At 45.0% G+C, this 18,119-nt stretch overlaps 1 protein-coding gene and 2 long non-coding RNA genes across 49 annotated transcripts in view; 1 reads left to right on the forward strand and 2 right to left on the reverse strand.

Annotated features, from left to right (window-relative positions):
- The window catches only part of LOC126984783 (zinc finger protein OZF-like), a 188,142-nt gene that overhangs the window by 13,508 nt on the left and 156,515 nt on the right, over positions 1-18,119 (reverse strand). For 7 of the 47 annotated variants that reach the window (XR_007737772.1, XR_007737782.1, XR_007737778.1 and 4 more), the window contains 2 exons: positions 14,852-14,979; positions 13,850-13,923 (listed from right to left, as the gene is read on the reverse strand). The exons of 22 other annotated variants lie outside the window; for them this stretch is intronic. The gene's annotated coding sequence lies outside the window, so the exon portion shown is untranslated. Of the gene's footprint in view, positions 1-5,372; positions 5,590-13,849; positions 13,924-14,851; positions 14,980-16,138; positions 16,221-17,020; positions 17,176-18,119 lie in introns of those variants that run through there. 18 more of the 47 variants (XR_007737781.1, XR_007737780.1, XR_007737777.1 and 15 more) reach the window with 8 other exon arrangements.
- LOC126984793 (uncharacterized) overlaps positions 1-18,119 on the forward strand; it is a 54,170-nt gene that overhangs the window by 1,447 nt on the left and 34,604 nt on the right. The window contains exon 2 of the long non-coding RNA XR_007737808.1: positions 17,253-17,924. This is a non-coding gene — a long non-coding RNA (uncharacterized LOC126984793). The remainder of the gene's footprint in view (positions 1-17,252; positions 17,925-18,119) is intronic.
- Positions 5,011-18,119, reverse strand: part of LOC126984795 (uncharacterized) — a 30,258-nt gene continuing 17,149 nt past the window's right edge. Inside the window, exon 4 of the long non-coding RNA XR_007737810.1 lies at positions 5,011-5,267. This is a non-coding gene — a long non-coding RNA (uncharacterized LOC126984795). The remainder of the gene's footprint in view (positions 5,268-18,119) is intronic.

Raw genomic sequence — 18,119 nt, forward strand, 5'->3', positions numbered from 1 at the left:
TTCAATATTTATATGGACGGTGTTATTAGAGAAATGAAGGGCAAAGTTGGAGAATTTGGAGTATGACTGTTCGATGGGGGAAGGAAGTGGGTACTGAATTCGATACTGTTTGCTGATGACACGGTGCTCATTGCAGAAAATGAAAGTGACCTACAAAATTTGGTCAGTGTTTTTGATAGTGTCTGTAATAGGAGAAAGCTGAAAGTAAACGTCAACAAAAGTAAAGTGATGGTTTGTGAGCGAAGCAGAAGTGAGGTTGTAGATTTTGTATGCCCATAGAGAGTGGGAATTGAATGTGAATAAGAATGCAAAATAATTTTAAATGGTGAAGAAATGGAGGAGGTCAATGAGTTTAAGTACCTTGGATCAGTTATGTGTAAGCATGGTGGTACACAGGGAGGGATAAGAGAAAGGGCATTGCAAGGAAGAAGGGTGGTAGGGTCTTTGGGACGAATCATGAATGGCAGAAGTGTGAGCATGGAGGTAAAGAGGGATTTGAGAAATACAATAATAGTACCAACCCTCACATATGCAAGTGAAACATGGGCCTGGAATGAAAGTCAGAGGTCTAGAGTGCAGGCAGTGGAAATGAGTTATTTGAGGAGTGCTTGTGGTGTGAGTAGAATGGATGGAATGAGTAATGAAAGTGTGTACGAGCATTTTGGAATGTGTCACAGGGGTGAAGGGAAGAAGTGTGGAGTGGTAGTAAGATGACCAGAAAGGAAAATTTTGTCTCCTCCCATCCATTGAAAACAGTAATAGCAGCTAAATAATTGTTATCATGATAGTATTGATCATTAGTACTTTGGAGATCATATTGATAATGCCACTTTCTAGTGCTACTATAATAATACATACACACACACACATAATAATAATAATAATAATAATAATAATAATAATAATAATAATAATAATAATAATAATAATAATAATAATAATAATAACAACAACAACAACAACATTAATAATGAGAATACTATAAATATCTACTCAGCTATCAACCCACAGTATATTCTACAAAATAATAACCTAACAAACTCAGTATACATATGTATAATGTTATTGGAGCTAAGTTGGACTAACATTTTAATTACCAATGAAAGTTCACGTCAGGTTCAGCATTGTGCTGCTCCTGCATTAACATTATTACATAACCAAGGCTGATTCAGCCTCTCTGGCTTAGACAGCCGCCAGCGTATGTAATTTGACCCCCTCATGTATGAATAATTTGACCTGTTTTAGTCAACTGTGTTGTCTCGCCTGATTAGTTTCTCCGTGTATAATGAAATGTCGGACAAGCACTTGTTTAAAATGACTAAGAATGTACTTACACAGAAGGCACACGATGAAAAAACTCATGTAAAAGCCTCCCTGGGGTATATCTCAACGAAATACAAAAATAAAAAGTCATCAAATCCAGCTGACACTAGATCTGAGTCCTGACTGCCTTCACCTATATGTAGGCCTCATCAACGTTCAAAGACTTTTTTAGTTATTGTATTTTATTTCACATCTCTATTTATTTATTTACTATTTGTTGATTAATTTTCTAATCATCGGAGCCCCTGAATGTCTGGGCCTCCAGAGAGGCTGCAGCCTCGTAACTTCAATGTAAATCCGCAACTGCCTTTCTCCGAACTTTTTAATGAATCCTTGGCAGTGAATGTGTGTGTGGAGGGACTGTTTCCATGGGGTGGGAGCTTGGTAAGGAGGGTGTGACGGCATGCACCGCCTCCCTTTACCTCGCCGCTAATTGCTACTATAGGAGGCCTCGGAGACTGGACGTGCACCTGCTGTCCTGATCGACCTCCACACACACACACACACACACACATTACGTGATAACTGTGGATTCCCCAGAAATGCGCTAGAACGTGCACCAAATAGAACAAAAATGCACTAAAAACGCGCTTATGCAAAAATACAAAATTTATGCGCTGGTTTGTGATGTCAATGCTAGAACTAGCACATTTGGCGCTAGTTTGGCAACACTGCACCACACCATACCATACCCAGCCACACCACACCACACCAGACTGAAATTGAGAGAATTCGTAACATGACTGACCATATTATTAATTAGTGTCTGTACTCAAAGACAAATTGTGTGTGATGAATGTTCAGTGTGCTGTAAATAATTGTTGAATATTTAATTGTGATACTATAATGAAAATAGCGGACTTGAACACTGAACTAGTTGTTATATGTGATATTATTCGTAAAAGAAATTAAGACACTCACTCACCCACTACAATGTTTGAGAATGAGTGCATCGAAGACTATTATTGAGGCTAACGTTGAAATTGTTGACGGCCCTCGTAGAGCGCTGCATCAGCGGCGGAGCAGGGCATGAAACCTCATCAACGGTAACGGTAACCATACCCAGCTGCACCACACACCACACCACACGATACCATACCCAGCCACACCACACACCACACCACACCACACCATACCCAGCCACACCACACACCACACCATACCCAGCTGCACCACAAACCACACCACACCATACCCAGCTACACCACACACACCACACCATACCATACCCAGCTGCACCACACCACACCATACCATACCCAGCTGCACCACACACCACACCACACGATACCATACCCAGCCACACCACAACATACCCAGCCACACCACACACCACACCATACCCAGCTGCACCAGAAACCACACCACACGATACCATACCCAGCCACACCACACCATACCCAGCTGCACCACACACCACACCACACCATACCCAGCTACACCACACACCACACCATACCCAGCTGCACCACAAACCACACCACATGATACCATACCCAGCCACACCACACACCACACCACACCATACCCAGCCACACCACACACCACACCATACCCAGCTGCACCACAAACCACACCATACCCAGCCGCACCACACACCACACCATACCCAGCTGCACCACAAACCACACCATACCCAGCCACACCACACACCACACCATACCCAGCTGCACCACAAACCACACCACACCATACCATACCCAGCCACACCACACACACCACACCATACCATACCCAGCTGCACCACAAACCACACCACACCACACCATACCCAGCCACACCACACACCACACCATACCCAGCTACACCACACACACCACACCATCCCATACCCAGCCACACCACACCACACCATACCCAGCCCCACCACACCCCACACCACACCAGACCCAGCTACACCACACACCACACCACACCAAACCACACCACACCCAGCCGCACCACACACCACACCACACCATACCCAGCCGCACCACACACCACACCACACCAAACCCAGCCGCACCACACCATACCCAGCTGCACCACACACCACACCATACCCAGCTGCAATACACACAGCACCACACCACACCATACCCAGCCGCACCACACCACACCCAGCCGCACCACACACCACCCCACTCCATACCCAGCCACACCACACCATACCTAGCCGCACCACACACCACACCACACCATACCCAGCCGCACCACACACCACACCACACCATACCCAGCCACACCACACACCACACCACACCATACCCAGCTGCACCACACCATACCCAGCTGCACCACACACCACACCACACCCAGCCGCACACTGCACCACACCATACCCAGCTGCACCACACACCACACCATACCCAGCCACACCACACACCACACCATACCCACCAGCACCACAAACCACACCACACCACACCATACCCAGCTACACCACACACCACACCATACCCAGCTGCACCACAAACCACACCACACCACACCATACCCAGCTACACCACACACCACACCATACCCAGCCGCACCACACCACCAGCAACCACACCACACACCATACCCAGCTGCACCACACACACCACACCACACCACACCATACCCAGCCACACCACACACCACACCCTACCCAGCTGCACCACAAACCACACCACACCACACCCAGCCACACCACACACCACACCATACCATACCCAGCCACCACACCACCACACCATACACCCAGCTACACCACACACCACCACACCACACACCACACCACACCACACCCCCAGCCACACCACCCACCACCACACACCACGCCCAGCTGCACCACACACCACACACCACACCCACACCACACACCAGCCACACCATACCTAGCCGCACCACACACCACACCACACCATACCCAGCCGCACCACACACCACACCACACCATACCCAGCCGCACCACACACCACACCACACCACACCATAACCAGCTGCACCACACACCACACCACACCATACCCAGCCGCACCACACACCACACCACACCCAGCCACACACCACACCACACCATACCCAGCTGCACCACACACCACACCATACCCAGCTGCACCACACACCACACCACATTACCCTCCCTTTCCTTCCTTCTCTTCCCTTCCCTTTCCCGGACTAGCTTTCCCTTCCCTTCCCTTTTCCTTCCTTGGGATTTCCTTCCCTTGCTCTACCTTCCCTTCCCTTCCCTTTCTTGGACTTGCTTTCCTTGGCCTTCCCTTCCCTTCCTCTGCCTTCCCCTCCTTTCCCTTCCCTTCCTTCTCTTCCCTTTCTTGGACTTGCCTTCCCTTCCCCTCCTTTCCCTTCCCTTCCCTCCCCTTCCCTTCTTCCTCCTCCCCTTCCTCTCCCTCCCATCCCCATCCCTACCTTGGTCACTATAACTACTGTAGGCAGACACACTTCAGAAGTGGATCTTCAATGTCATCCCTTGTCTTAAAGAGCTTTCCACAAACATCACACTTGAACTCTCTCAGGCCATAGTGCCTGAAGACATGTCGATCGAGTGCCTGCTTCACACTGAACCTCTTCCGCACTCTTCACACTCATGACTTTTACACCAGTGTGTGTGGGTGTGTGTATCAAGGTGACTCTTCAGGTGAATTTTTCCCACATTCCTTACATTCATAGTTCTTCACACCAGTGTGTAAGGGTATGTCTATCAAGGGTATTCTTCCGGCTGAATTTTTCCCACATTCCTTACATTCATAGTTCTTCACACCAGTGTGTGTAAGGGTGTGATATCTGAGGCCTTCCCTTGAGGTGAATTCTTTTCCACACTCCAGAAACACAAACTTCCTCTCTCCTTTGTTGCTGGAGTTGCCAGCACCAAGTTGCTTCATCTGGTGACCACTGACCCTCCTGCCCCCTGCAGCAGTCTGCTCCTGCTTGTCCTGGCCACTCATGCTGCTGTCCAGCCCTGCAGGTGAGGCGGCCCCAACCTTTGCGGCGGCTGAGTGTGTTGCTGTTGTCCTCGTCCTTTCCTTGTTCTCTTTTCCTCCACACACCGGCGTGGTGGGCGGCCTGTCTTGTGCAGGACAGCTTACCTACTTCTGCTGCATGAGAAGGTTAAGACTTCCCGGCGGCGGTGGTGGAGGTGTTGTCCTGGCAGTGTTGGGGCTGAGGGTGTCGCTGGCCAGCAGGTCCCCAGCGCTGGCCCGTGGGTGTGGAGCCTTCGTCGTCTTCTTCTTCTGGGGTGTTTTAGGGGGCTGGTTGGGCAGGGCCAGAAGGGATGCGGCGTGTGCTCTCTTGCTCTTGCTCTTAGTAGTAGTAGTAGTAGTCGGTCGGGAGTTTTGCCTTTGTAACGGCACTCTCTGATGTGTCTACTGTCTGGGTCTATTGTTTTCCTTTTTCTTTCATTCTTTTTTCTCTTATTGTCCAAAACTTGTGTACTGTTGTTTTCGTTTGTTCGGTGTGTTCATTTTCAAATAAAAATTTTCCAATGGTGTCGTCCTCTTCTTCCTCGTAAGGCTGTTGCAGCCTCACGCACTTTATTCTTTCCTCTGCACAGGCCGGGCATCAGAGCAGGAAGTGTCGCATTTCTTCGTGTTCAGCTTCACACATGTCACACTTGGTTTCCTCTCGCCGGTGTCTGTTTCTGTCTTTTAGTTGCATGTTGTTTGTCCTGCATCTGAATAGCACTTCTGAGGCTTGGTTGTTGGTGTATACTTCCTCTTGTCCTCCCAACTCCTGTCTCCATTTTCTATATATCTTAAGGCTTGCTTTCTCATTCATTTGCCTCTTCCACTCTCTTGTATCCACCTCTCTCATTCTCTGCTTTATACTCTCCTTTGTCTCATTCCTCACACTCACACTCAGTCCCTCTGTTGCTCTCAGTTCATTCAACAAATCTTTCACCCACCTACTTTGTCTCTTCTCTATCATCTCCTCTCCCACCCTTCTCACCAAATCGTTTCCTTCCACAAGAACATACCTTAAGTACTTCCACTGTCCTCCCTTATCCTGTTTTTAACACTGGAGCTTCCTATCTCCCCTGAGTGCTGCTTCCTGTGCATACATTGGTGCCCTCAAAATCTTCCTGTACACCCCATTCTCTATCCTCTGCAACTTTTTATGTCTGTCTTTGTGATGTTTATTATATTTACCCCATACAGGATGGATGGCAGCGCAACATTTTCCAATAAGTCTTTCCTATTAACATTCTTGAACAGCTCTTTTCAATTACATTGTATGTCATATTTGCTAGCCTTCTCGCTTTCCTGAACATTTCTTCCTTTTGCATTTGAAAACAGTTCCTCTTGTCATTGACTATTATTCCTAAATATTTAATTCTATCCCCAACACTAATGCCCCCTATATTTTCTGGTTTGTTTTCCATATTAAAAATGATAATATTGCTTTTCTGCTTATTTACTTCTAGTCCATATTCTTTAGCTATAGTCTCCATCTTCTCTATCACCTGTACTGCTTCCCTACACTATTTGCCAAAGCATGCCATCATCTGCAAAGAAGAGTGAGGTAATCCTGAACGCCTCATCTTTGTACCCACATTCTAGCTCCTGAATTATTTTAAAAGTAATCATCTTAAACAGTGTAGTTGAGGCAGTACATCCCTGTCTAATCCCATTGGTCACTTCTATTTCTATCTCCTCCTCTTTATCTATCTCTATCTTAGTTCTATCTCCTACACAAACTCCTGCTATGAAGTTAATTATATCGGGGTTTACCTGTCCATCCTATAAAACATCTATTAACCTTTTTTTTTTTTTTTTTTTTTTTTACAGCTAAGGAGACAGCTCAAGGGCGCAAAGAAAAAAATGTATAAAATGGCCCGCTACTCAAGGCTCCCGAACAGAGATTAAAGGAGTGTCCAAAATCAGAGGTTAATTTCGGGAGGAGAGGTGTCCTGATACCCTCCTCTTGAAAGAGTTCAAGTCGTAGGCAGGAGGAAATACAAATGAAGGAAGATTGTTCCAGAGTTTACCAGCGTGAGGGATGAAAGAGTGAAGATGCTGGTTAACTCTAGCACACGGGGAATGGACAGTTGCGGGATGAGCATGAGTAGAAAGTCGAGTGCAGCGGGGCCGCTGGAGGGGGGGAGGCATGCAGTTAGCAAGTTCAGAAGAGCAGTCAGCGTGGAAATATCGATAGAAGATAGAAAGAGAGGCAACATTGCGGCGGAATTTAAGAGGTAGAAGACTATCAGTATGAGGAGGAGAGCTGATGAGACGAAGAGCCTTAGCCTCCACTCTGTCCAGAAGAGCTGTGTGAGTGGAGCCCCCACATGAGATGCATACTCCATACGAGGGCGAACAAGGCCCCTGTATATGGACAGCAACTGTGCAGGGGAGAAGAACTGGCGGAGACGGTACAGAACGCCCAGCCTCGAGGAGGCTGATTTAGTAAGAGGAGAGCTATGATATTTCCAGTTAAGATTTGAGTTAAGGATACACCGAAAATGTTTAGTGTTGGGGAAGGTGATAGCTGGGTGTTGTCAAAGAATAGGGATAGTTGTTTGGAAGATTGTGTCGAGTGGATAGGTGGAGAAACTGTGTTTTTGAGGCGTTGAAGGACACCAGGTTCTTCTTGCCCCAATCGAAATAATAGTAAGGTCTGAGGCTAGCGTTCTGCAGCCTCCAGCCTTGAGTCGTTAAGTTCCTGAAGGGTGGGTCTTCTATTAAAAGAAGTTGAATAATGCAGAGTGGAATCATCGGCGTAGGAATGGATAGGACAGTTCGTTTTGGAAAGAAGATCATCAATGAACAACAGAAAAAGAGTGGGAGATAGGACAGAACCCTGTGGGACACCACTGTTAATAGATTTAGGGGAAGAACAGTGACCGTCTACCACGGCAGAAATAGAACGGTCAGAAAGGAAACTGGAGATAAAGGTACAGAGAGAAGGATAGAAACCGTAGGAGGGTAGTTTAGAAAGCAAAGATTTGTGCCAGACCCTATCAAAAGCTTTTGATATGTCCAGCGCAATAGCAAAAGTTTCACCGAAACGGGTAAGAGAGGATGACCAAGAGTCAGTTAAGAGTTAGGAGATCACCAGTAGAACGCCCTGTGCGGAACCCATACTGGCGATCAGATAGAAGGTCAGAAGTGGAAGGGTGCTTTTGAATCTTCCGGTTAAGGATTGATTCAAAAGCTTTAGATAGACAAGAAAGTAAAGCTATAGGACGGTAGTTTGAGGGATTGGAGCGGTCACCCTTCTTAGGTACAGGCTGTATGAAGGCATACTTCCAGCAAGAAGGAAAGGTAAATGTTGACAGGCAGAGGCGAAAGAGTTTGACCAGGCAGGGTGACAGCACGGAGGCACAGTTTTTAAGGACAATAGGAGGCACTCCATCAGGTCCATAAGCCTTCTGAGGATTGAGGCCAGAGAGGGCATAGAAAACATCATTTTGAAGAATCTTTATAACAGGCATAAAGGAGTCAGAGGGGGGATGAGTAGGAGGAATATGCCCAGAACCGTCCAGAGTGGAGTTTTTAGAAAAAGTTTGAGAGAGGAGTTCAGCCTTAGAGATAGATGAGACGGCAGTGTTGCCGTCAGGACTGAGGAGTGGAGGGAAAGATGAAGAAGTGAAGTTGGAGGAGATGTTTTTGGCTAGATGCCAGAAGTCACGGGAAGAGTTAGAGAAAGCAAGGTTTTGACATTTTCTATTAATGAAAGAATTTTTGGTTAGTCGGAGTAAACTCGAGGATCATGAAACTCGGATAGCACGAAACTCGAGAGGGTACTGTAGTTTCTAGTTGTAAGGAAAAACCAAAAATGTTTTATAAATTGATAAGAAAAAGGTTCGAGGAGTTATCAAAACACCTCTCAGGTCAGCAGCCAGAAAGGGAGTCTTCCCTGGGGGAATTTGTGGTCCCCCACCCCCAGGCGGAGACTCCGAGGCAAGGTGAAGGTGCGCCATTTTGAATTTTGAATTTTGAATTTTGGGAAAAGGTGTGAGTGTTGTGTGAATGTAGTGTGGTGTGGATAGAGAGAGGATCTGTCTTTAGAGAGCATGCTGAACTACTCTCCGGTGTAGATGAGACAATAGGGAAACGGTTAATGAGGTAATGAGGTATGGGGTATTTTTTGACGAATATATTTAAAATCGGACGAGTACATGTTTTTCGCTCAGCGTGGCCGGGAAATCCTAAATTACCATGTGGTGAGGTTTGTTTTCGTAAAATTAAAACTCCTCCCCCTTGGGGGGGCTTTAGAGTAATAGTCGGACATACGCGTCATAAGACGCTCTTGTCAACATATGCGGTATCATTCGCATATACGTAAAAATTGCATTAGAATATTTTATTTCTTCGTAAATTTTGTCATCTGTCATCCTCTCTTTTTCGCTCGGAGAGGCAGGGGATGAATAGAGGTGCCAACGCGCCAGTGCCAAGCGAGAGACAGACGGGAAAAGTATGTCGTACTTTTCTCTCCTCTCCAGCCAAAAAAACGTCCCGACACATGATGTACAAGCGCAAGGCACCCAGAAAAAGTCACCAACCTCCAGAGGGCTTATGGAGCGGCCAAACCTCAGAAAACAAGCAAGAGAGTAGCGTGAAGCAAGGCACTCCTGCACTCGCTACCTGGCCACAATGAGGAAGTTGGCGCCTTCTGATACACTCACATGCTAGTGAGTAATACTTTCTTAGAAAGGGGGACCAGATGCCTTATCATTCTGAGTTAAGTCAACAAGGTATATACAGTCATATGTGAGAATTTCATACCAATCAGATAAATACAAATGGCAAGACATGGAGAAATGTAAAAAATCTTTAGAGCCGATATCTCGAAAAGTATCTTTTAACCTTCAAATAATTTCACAAAATCGGTAAAACGTCTGAATGACTTTGTTGGGTATCATTTAAACTACAACTAAAGGGCGATTTTTGTTGGAAATGGATTTTCAAACATGTCAAAAGAAAACGGGACACAGATTGGAGAAAATAATAAATGACAAAAAATTGTAATTTTTTTTCTTCAAAGACAAAACAAAAAATAAAAAATTTCTATGGTATTTTTTTCAGAGCGATTAACTGAAAAATAAAGCCTGTGAAACAAAAAAATGAAAAACACGCTTTGTTTGAGGCTCTCCTAAACTTCACCCGATTTTGATGAAATTCGCAGAATATCATTTCTTTACATCAACAAACAACATACTACAATTTCAAAGCTATTGGACGTACCATATGCGCAGGAGGAGACCCATAGGCGCGCCCCTTAACAGGAAGAGAAATGAGAATGGTGATTGGAGAAGAGAAATCAAATTGGAGGAGAGTAGAGAGTGGAGTTCCTCAAGGCTCAGTTTTGGTACCAATAATGTTCATAATATAAATGATATGCCGATAGGTATAAAAAGTTATACGAGTCTTTTTGCAGACAATGCAAAGCTAATAAGAAAAGTGAAGATGGAGGAAGACTGCGAAGAACTGCAAAAAGGCCTGGACAGAGTGTATAGATGGAGCCAGTTATGGGAGATGGAATTTAAGGCGAGAGTCCGGGTAGGAACGGTGTTGCCACATGTCTGGTAAATATGCGTGAATCACTCTGATTTTTATGTTATAAAGTATTGACAACATGTAGATCAATGTTAGACATTCAGCCCCATTCTAGCCCCCAACAGCCCCTTCCAAAAATCAGGCGTGTCATTCTGGCGTTATTATTGGCCCCACAACTCTCTTTCTTGATGGTGAAGACACGTTATGATGTGCATTGTTTCTCTGTTGTTAGATTTTTTAGTTTAGCTTTTTAATTTTTTTATTATTTATTTTCGAAAAAAAAAATTCACTTTTTTTGACCAAGAAAATCTTAATACAAAACAGCAGCTCACATAAATAACAAAAAACAGACGGACATTGGATGAAGAAACATTCCTCTGCCTTTCAGTTTTGTTTCATTGAAATCAAGCTAAAACTGGCTCCAAAATAGATTTTAGAAGGGAATAACTTACATTTTGAAATACAGGCCGATAAAGTTTATCGACCGATCTCACACCTGTTATAACACTAGAAGTGTTTTCAGGTAAACTATGTGTTTTTATGATTATCTACAGTCTGATAATACAATCATATGTATTTCCAAGCATCTCAGGCTCCTAGTCCCCCCCTGCCCTTTCTAAAGGCAAGGTGTTGTCTCGTCCAGTGAGGGGTATCAGAGTTGCAGGAGCATGAGGCGGTGGTGGTGTCACAAAGGACGAACAAACAACAGCAGACCTGCTGGTCCCATGAGGCTGTTTGTGACAAGCTACACTAACTACCTAATCAAAGGTGGAAGATGAAGGACAGCAAAGGCGAAGGCTCCTACCCCCATCCCTCCAGCCAAAGCTGGCAGGAAAGGAAAAGAACCATGCAGCATGGAAAACTGCATGGAAATTATGTAGGAAAGAGGAAAGAACTACCATTACTGCTACCACTAACCAGGCGATAAAAGCGGACAAGGACACCAGTATTCGAAAGAACTTAACGTTATTACGACAAGGAGTAATATCTTAGTTGCTGGTTGGATTCAAAATACTTGTCTAATCTATTCTTGAAGGCCGTAACTGTTGTACTATCAACGAAATCACAGGGTAGAGAGTTCCAAACATTAACAACTCGACTGAAGAAGTGTTTAGCTTCGATGCGACGAGAATCTTTACCACTTATCTTCAAATTGTGATTTCTTCTTGTTCTGTTCAATCGATCAATTGTAAAGTAATCTTCCGCATTAATATCACTGAATCCTTTAAACATTTAAAGCACTTCTATTAGATCGCCTCGCATTCTTCGTTTTGATAGGCTGAATAAATTTACTTCTTTAAGCCTTTGTTCAAATGACAAATTTCTCAACCTAGGAATCATCTTTGTTACTCTTCGTTGGACCCATTCCAACTTTTCTATGTCTTTTCTGTAGTAGGGAGACCAAAACTGTACACAGTACTCTAGACGGGGTCGAACCAACGAATTATACAGTTTCAATGTTACTTTTTCTGATTTATTATTAAAGAATCGTCCGATGAAGCCAATCAATTTGTTTGCAATTTTAACTACCTCTGAACAATGCTGACTGGGCTTTAAATCGCTTGATACAGTGATTCCAAGATCCTTTTCTTTACTTACTGCAGAAAGTTGTTGGCCATTCATTACGCATCAACGCGATTGTTATTTTTTCTGATGTGCAACACTTTACATTTGTCAACGTTAAATTTCATTTGCCATTGATTGGCCCAACGTGCAAGTTGATCTGGATCTGATTGTAAAGCTCCTTCGTCGAGTGTCGCAGTTACTTTACTAGCAATTTTTGTATCATCAGCAAATTTTGATACTTTGCAAGTGAGCCCATCATCGATATCATTAACATAAATTAAGAGCAGCATGGGGCCAAGCACTGATCCTTGAGGTACGCCGCTTCTGACGTCGAGCCAGTTAGATGTAACACCGTTTAGAACTTTTTTTTTTTTTTTTTTTTTTTTTTACATTGCTGCCTATTGCGCCGGTAGGCTTCTTCCCGGTGGATCCTGATGGTCGGTCCAAGGCTTCATTCCGGTGGGTCCTGATGGTCGGCCCAGCCCGTTCTGGCGCAGGCGAGTGTTTATAGTGGCGCCATCTTGCATTGGCTCATGCTGCCCTCCCAGAGCTCATTTTTGATCCTAGAATCTAGAGTCCGGGTTGATAGGTGGTCTTCTGGACAGCATGTGGGTAGTTTTAAGCCACTCGGCGGCGGCTGAAAAATCCCAGCTTGGTGGCACCGGGCGGGGATTGAACTCGCGTCCTCCTGAACACGAGGCCGTTACTTTGACGACTCAGCCACCGCTCAGAGAGCCAGTCCACAAGCCAATTGTGAATGTTACCCGAGATACCGTGTGCCAATAGTTTGCTGAGCAATCGTTGGTGGGGGACCTTATCAAATGCCTTTTGAAAATCCAGATATATGATATCTACTGATCTGCTTTCATCGAACACCTCAAAAATATAATGAAAAAAATCAAGTAAGTTAGTCAAACACGAACGTTTACTACGGAAGCCATGTTGCGAATTATTTATTATATTATTTTCTTCGAAGAATTTCACCATATTGTCGCGAATGATAGTCTCCATTAACTTACAAACAATAGATGTCAGGCTAATTGGTCGATAGTTTCCTGGATGAGACTTGTCCCCCTTTTTGAAAATTGGTGTGACATTTGCAAGTTTCCAATCTGACGGAACTTTTCCAGCTGTTAAAGATTTATTGAATATGATGGAGAGCGGTTTACGAATTTGATGTTTGATTTCTTTTAAAACCCTAGGGGTAATTTTGTCTGGACCAGGAGCTTTGCTTGCTTTAATATTTTCAATTGTGCGTAAAATGTCACTTTCTACGATGAACACGCCACTTAACATCTTTTCGGTCCTTCTAACCTCCGGCGGTTGAGGTGATAAACAATCTTCGTCGGTAAATACGGATGCGAAAAAGTTATTTAGGATTGTAGCCATTTCATTTTCATCGTTCGTGTGGTTACCATTATCATTAACAAGCGGTCCGATACCACAAGTGAGTGACTTTTTATTATTTACATAGCTAAAAAATTCTTTAGGATTAGATTTACTTGTTTCCGCTATATATTCCTGGCGAACAGCATCATGAGGGCCAGGACCAGGTTGGCAAACTGCTTCACACGCTCTGAAAGACACAGAAACTGCTCAGCAAGGACTGTAGGCGGGCATCCTCAACACTTCCCCTCACATCAACTCTTTCCAAAGGCCAAGAAAAGGTATCAATTGCATTCTAATGACGTGAGGTAATCCAGCTTTCCAGACAGACAACAGATCAAAAATAGACAAACTATGTAGAAGAAGCATTAGTTTGAGAAGGCTATAAGAAAATCCAGCTTTCCAGAGAGACAACAGATCAAAAATAGACAAACTATGTAGAGGAAGCATTAGTTTGAGAAGGCTATAAGAAAATCCAGCTTTCCAGACAGACAATAGATCAAAAATAGACAAACTATGTAGACATCTTTTTCCAAATTTCAAAATGGTGCACCTTCACCCTGCCTCGGAGTCCCCGCCTGGGGGGGGGACCACTCTATATACTATGATCAATAGTTTTAAGCCTGTAAAGAATAACCATTGTATAAAATGGAAATAAAGTTTCTGATTCTGATTCCTCTCCCTTCCCTTCCCTTCCGCTCCTTTATCCTTCTCTCCCTTCCCTTCCCTTTCATTCCATTCCCTTCCCTTTCCTTCCTTGACCTTCCATTCCCTTCTCCTCTCTTCCCTTTCCTTTCCTCTCTCTTCCCTTCCCTTTCTTTCTCTTCTCTTCTTCTAATCAAAAATAGATTAGATAAATTCATGGACAGCGATATTAGGTGGGGTTAGATACACGGGAGCTTAGGTTCAAAGGAGCTGCCTTGTACAGGCCTACCGGCCTCTTGCAGACTCCTACGTTCTTATGTTCTTATGTTCTTCCCTTCCTTGACCTTCCCTTCTCTTCCCTTACCTTCATTGACCTTAACTTACCTTGCTTTACCTTCCCTTCTGTTCCCTTCCTTAACCTTCCCTTCTCTTCCTTTCCTCTCCCTTCCCTTCTGTTCCCTTCCCTCACTCACCTCATCACTGGTTGGTCAAGTTATACACAAGCTCGGAGGAGTGGAAGATGCACTGGTGAGGAGGCTGGAAGACCACGAGGGGCGGCGCCAGGCTCACCATTAGGCTGGGGAGGTACACGTGGGTTGCTCTGCGGAGAAAGTGAACACCAGGTTACCTATTCAATTTGTTTTTCCAGAAGAGAGAGAGAGAGAGAGAGAGAGAGAGAGAGAGAGAGAGAGAGAGAGAGAGAGAGAGAGAGAGAGAGAGAGAGAGAGAGAGAGAGAGAGAGAGAGAGAGAGAGAGAGAGAGAGAGAGAGAGAGAGAGAGAGAGAGAGAGAGAGAGAGAGAGAGAGAGAGAGAGAGAGAGAGAACTATCACTACAAGCTACAGAAACCCAGAGACAGAGACAGACAGAGACCAAATGAGAAGTAGACATAAAACAGCCATTATCAAGACACCTCTCCACCACAAATTGACCTCTCTCTTGGCCACTCTTTACTTTCGTCTATTATGGCAGCGGTGAGTAGCGGGCCTTTTTTTTCTATGCACTTTTTGTTGCCCTTGAGCCGTCTCCTTTGTTGTAAAAATAAATAAATAAATAAAAGCTACAGAAATCCAGAGAGCCAGACACAGAGAAAATGAGACAGCAAAAGGAAGAAGAAGAAGAAATGAAAAGGGAAAACTAAGACAAGGAGAGGAAGAGAGAAATGAAAAAGGAAAAGAATGAAAGGAAAACGGTGAAAAAATAAGACATAAGAACAGAAAGAGAACAAAAAATGAGAACGGAGGAAAATGAAACAGGGATAAGTAGAGAAAGAGAAGGAAAGCAATACTACCAAAGAGACAGACACAGAGAAAATGAGAAGTAGATAAAACAACCATTAGCACTAAAAGCTACAGAAATCCAGAGAGAGACAGAGACAGACAAAGACAACCACAGAGACAGACAAAGACACAGACAGACACAGAGAAAATAAAAACAGAAAAAAACAACCATCATGAAAAGCTACAGAAGTCCAGAGAGAGACAGAGACAGACAAAGACACAGAGAGACAGACAGACAGACAGACAGAGAAAATGAGAAGCAAATAAAACATCCAAAGAGACAGAGACACACAGGGAGAGAAAATGAGAGAAAAACAGAGACAGACAAAGACAAAGAGAGACCCAGACAGAGAGAGAGAAAATGAGAAGCAAATAAAACATCCAGAGACACAGACATAGACAGACCCATCAATTAAAAGCCACAACCAGAGATAGAGACAGAGAGACATGCGAACAAAGAAAAAACAGGGTCGCCAACTCACCAATCAGCTCCAGGGACGAGGAGTTCAGGAGACCGTACTCAAGCCTCATAATGATGTCACCGTCCGGGTCCTGCTTGTCCTTCTGCAAACACCACCAACAGCGAGGTAAAAAAAGTCGCCGAGTCAAATCCTGCCACACCACACCCAGCCGCACCACCACACCACCACCATACCCAGCCACACCACACACCACACCACACCATACCCAGCTGCACCACACACCCCACCACACCATACCCAGCCGCACCACACACCACACCACACCACACCACACCACACCACACCACACCACACCACACCACACCCAGCCGCACCACACACCACACCAAACAAAACCCAGCCGCACAACAAACCACACCACACCACCCCACACCCAGCCACACCACACCACACAACACACCCAGCCACACCACACCACACAACACACCCAGCCACACCACACGACACAACACACCCAGCCGCACCACACACCACACCACACAACACACAACACACCCAGCCACACCACACGACACAACACACCCAGCCGCACCACACACCACACCACACAACACACCCAGCCACACCACACCACACCACACAACACATCCAGCCACACCACACACCACACCACACCACACATCCAGCCACACCACACACCACACCATACCCAGCCACACCACAATAACACATACCACACCCAGACCCAACACACCATACCCAGCCACACCACACCACACCCAGCCACACCAGATTACTCTCCCTTTTCCTTCCTTGGGATTTCCTTCCCTTGCTCTGCCTTCCCTTTCCTTCCCTTCCCGTTCTTGGGCTAGCCTTCCCTTCCCTACTGCAGCCTTCCCTTCCTCTTCCTCCCCTTCCTCTCCCTCCCATCCCCTTCCCTACCTTGGTCACTATAACTACTGTAGGCAGACACACTTCAGAAGTGGATCTTCATGTGCCTGGCAATGTCTCTCTTTGTCTTAAAGAGCTTTCCACAAACATCACATTTGAACTCTCTAAGGCCATAGTGCCTGAAGACATGTCGATTGAGTGCCTGCTTCACACTGAACCTCTTCCCACACTCTTCACACTCATTACTTTTTACACCAGTGTGTGTAAGGGTGTGTGTATCAAGGTGACTCTTCCGGAAGAATTTTTTCCCACATTCCTTACATTCATAGTTCTTCACACCAGTGTGTGTAAGGGTGTGTGTATCAAGGTTACCCTTCAGGGTGAATAGTTTCCCACATTCCTTACATTCATAGTTCTTCACACCAGTGTGTGTAAGGGTGTGTGTATCAAGGTTACCCTTCAGGGTGAATAGTTTCCCACATTCCTTACATTCATAGTTCTTCACACCAGTGTGTGTAAGGGTGTGTCTATCAAGGTGACTCTTCAGGATGAATTTTTTCCCACATTCCTTACATTCATAGTTCTTCACACCAGTGTGTGTAAGGGTGTGTCTATCAAGGTTACCCTTCAGGATGAATTTTTTCCCACATTCCTTACATTCATAGTTCTTCACACCAGTGTGTGTAAGGGTGTGTGTATCAAGGTGACTCTTCAGGATGAATTTTTTCCCACATTCCTTACATTCATAGTTCTTCACACCAGTGTGTGTACGGGTGTGTGTATCAAGGGTACTCTTCTGGATGATTTTTTTCCCACATTCCTTACATTCATAGTTCTTCACACCAGTGTGTGTAAGGGTGTGTCTATCAAGGGTACTCTTCTGGATGAATTTTTTCCCACATTCCTTACATTCATAGTTCTTCACACCAGTGTGTGTAAGGGTGTGTGTATCAAGGTGACTCTTCAGGATGAATTTTTTCCCACATTCCTTACATTCATAGTTCTTCACACCAGTGTGTGTAAGGGTGTCTATCAAGGTACTCTTCTGGATGAATTGTTTCCCACATTCCTTACATTCATAGTTCTTCACACCAGTGTGTGTAAGGGTGTGTCTATCAAGGGTACTCTTCTGGATGAATTTTTTCCCACA

Source organism: Eriocheir sinensis, chromosome 57 (assembly GCF_024679095.1).
Source record: "Eriocheir sinensis breed Jianghai 21 chromosome 57, ASM2467909v1, whole genome shotgun sequence".
Taxonomy (NCBI): domain Eukaryota; kingdom Metazoa; phylum Arthropoda; class Malacostraca; order Decapoda; family Varunidae; genus Eriocheir; species Eriocheir sinensis.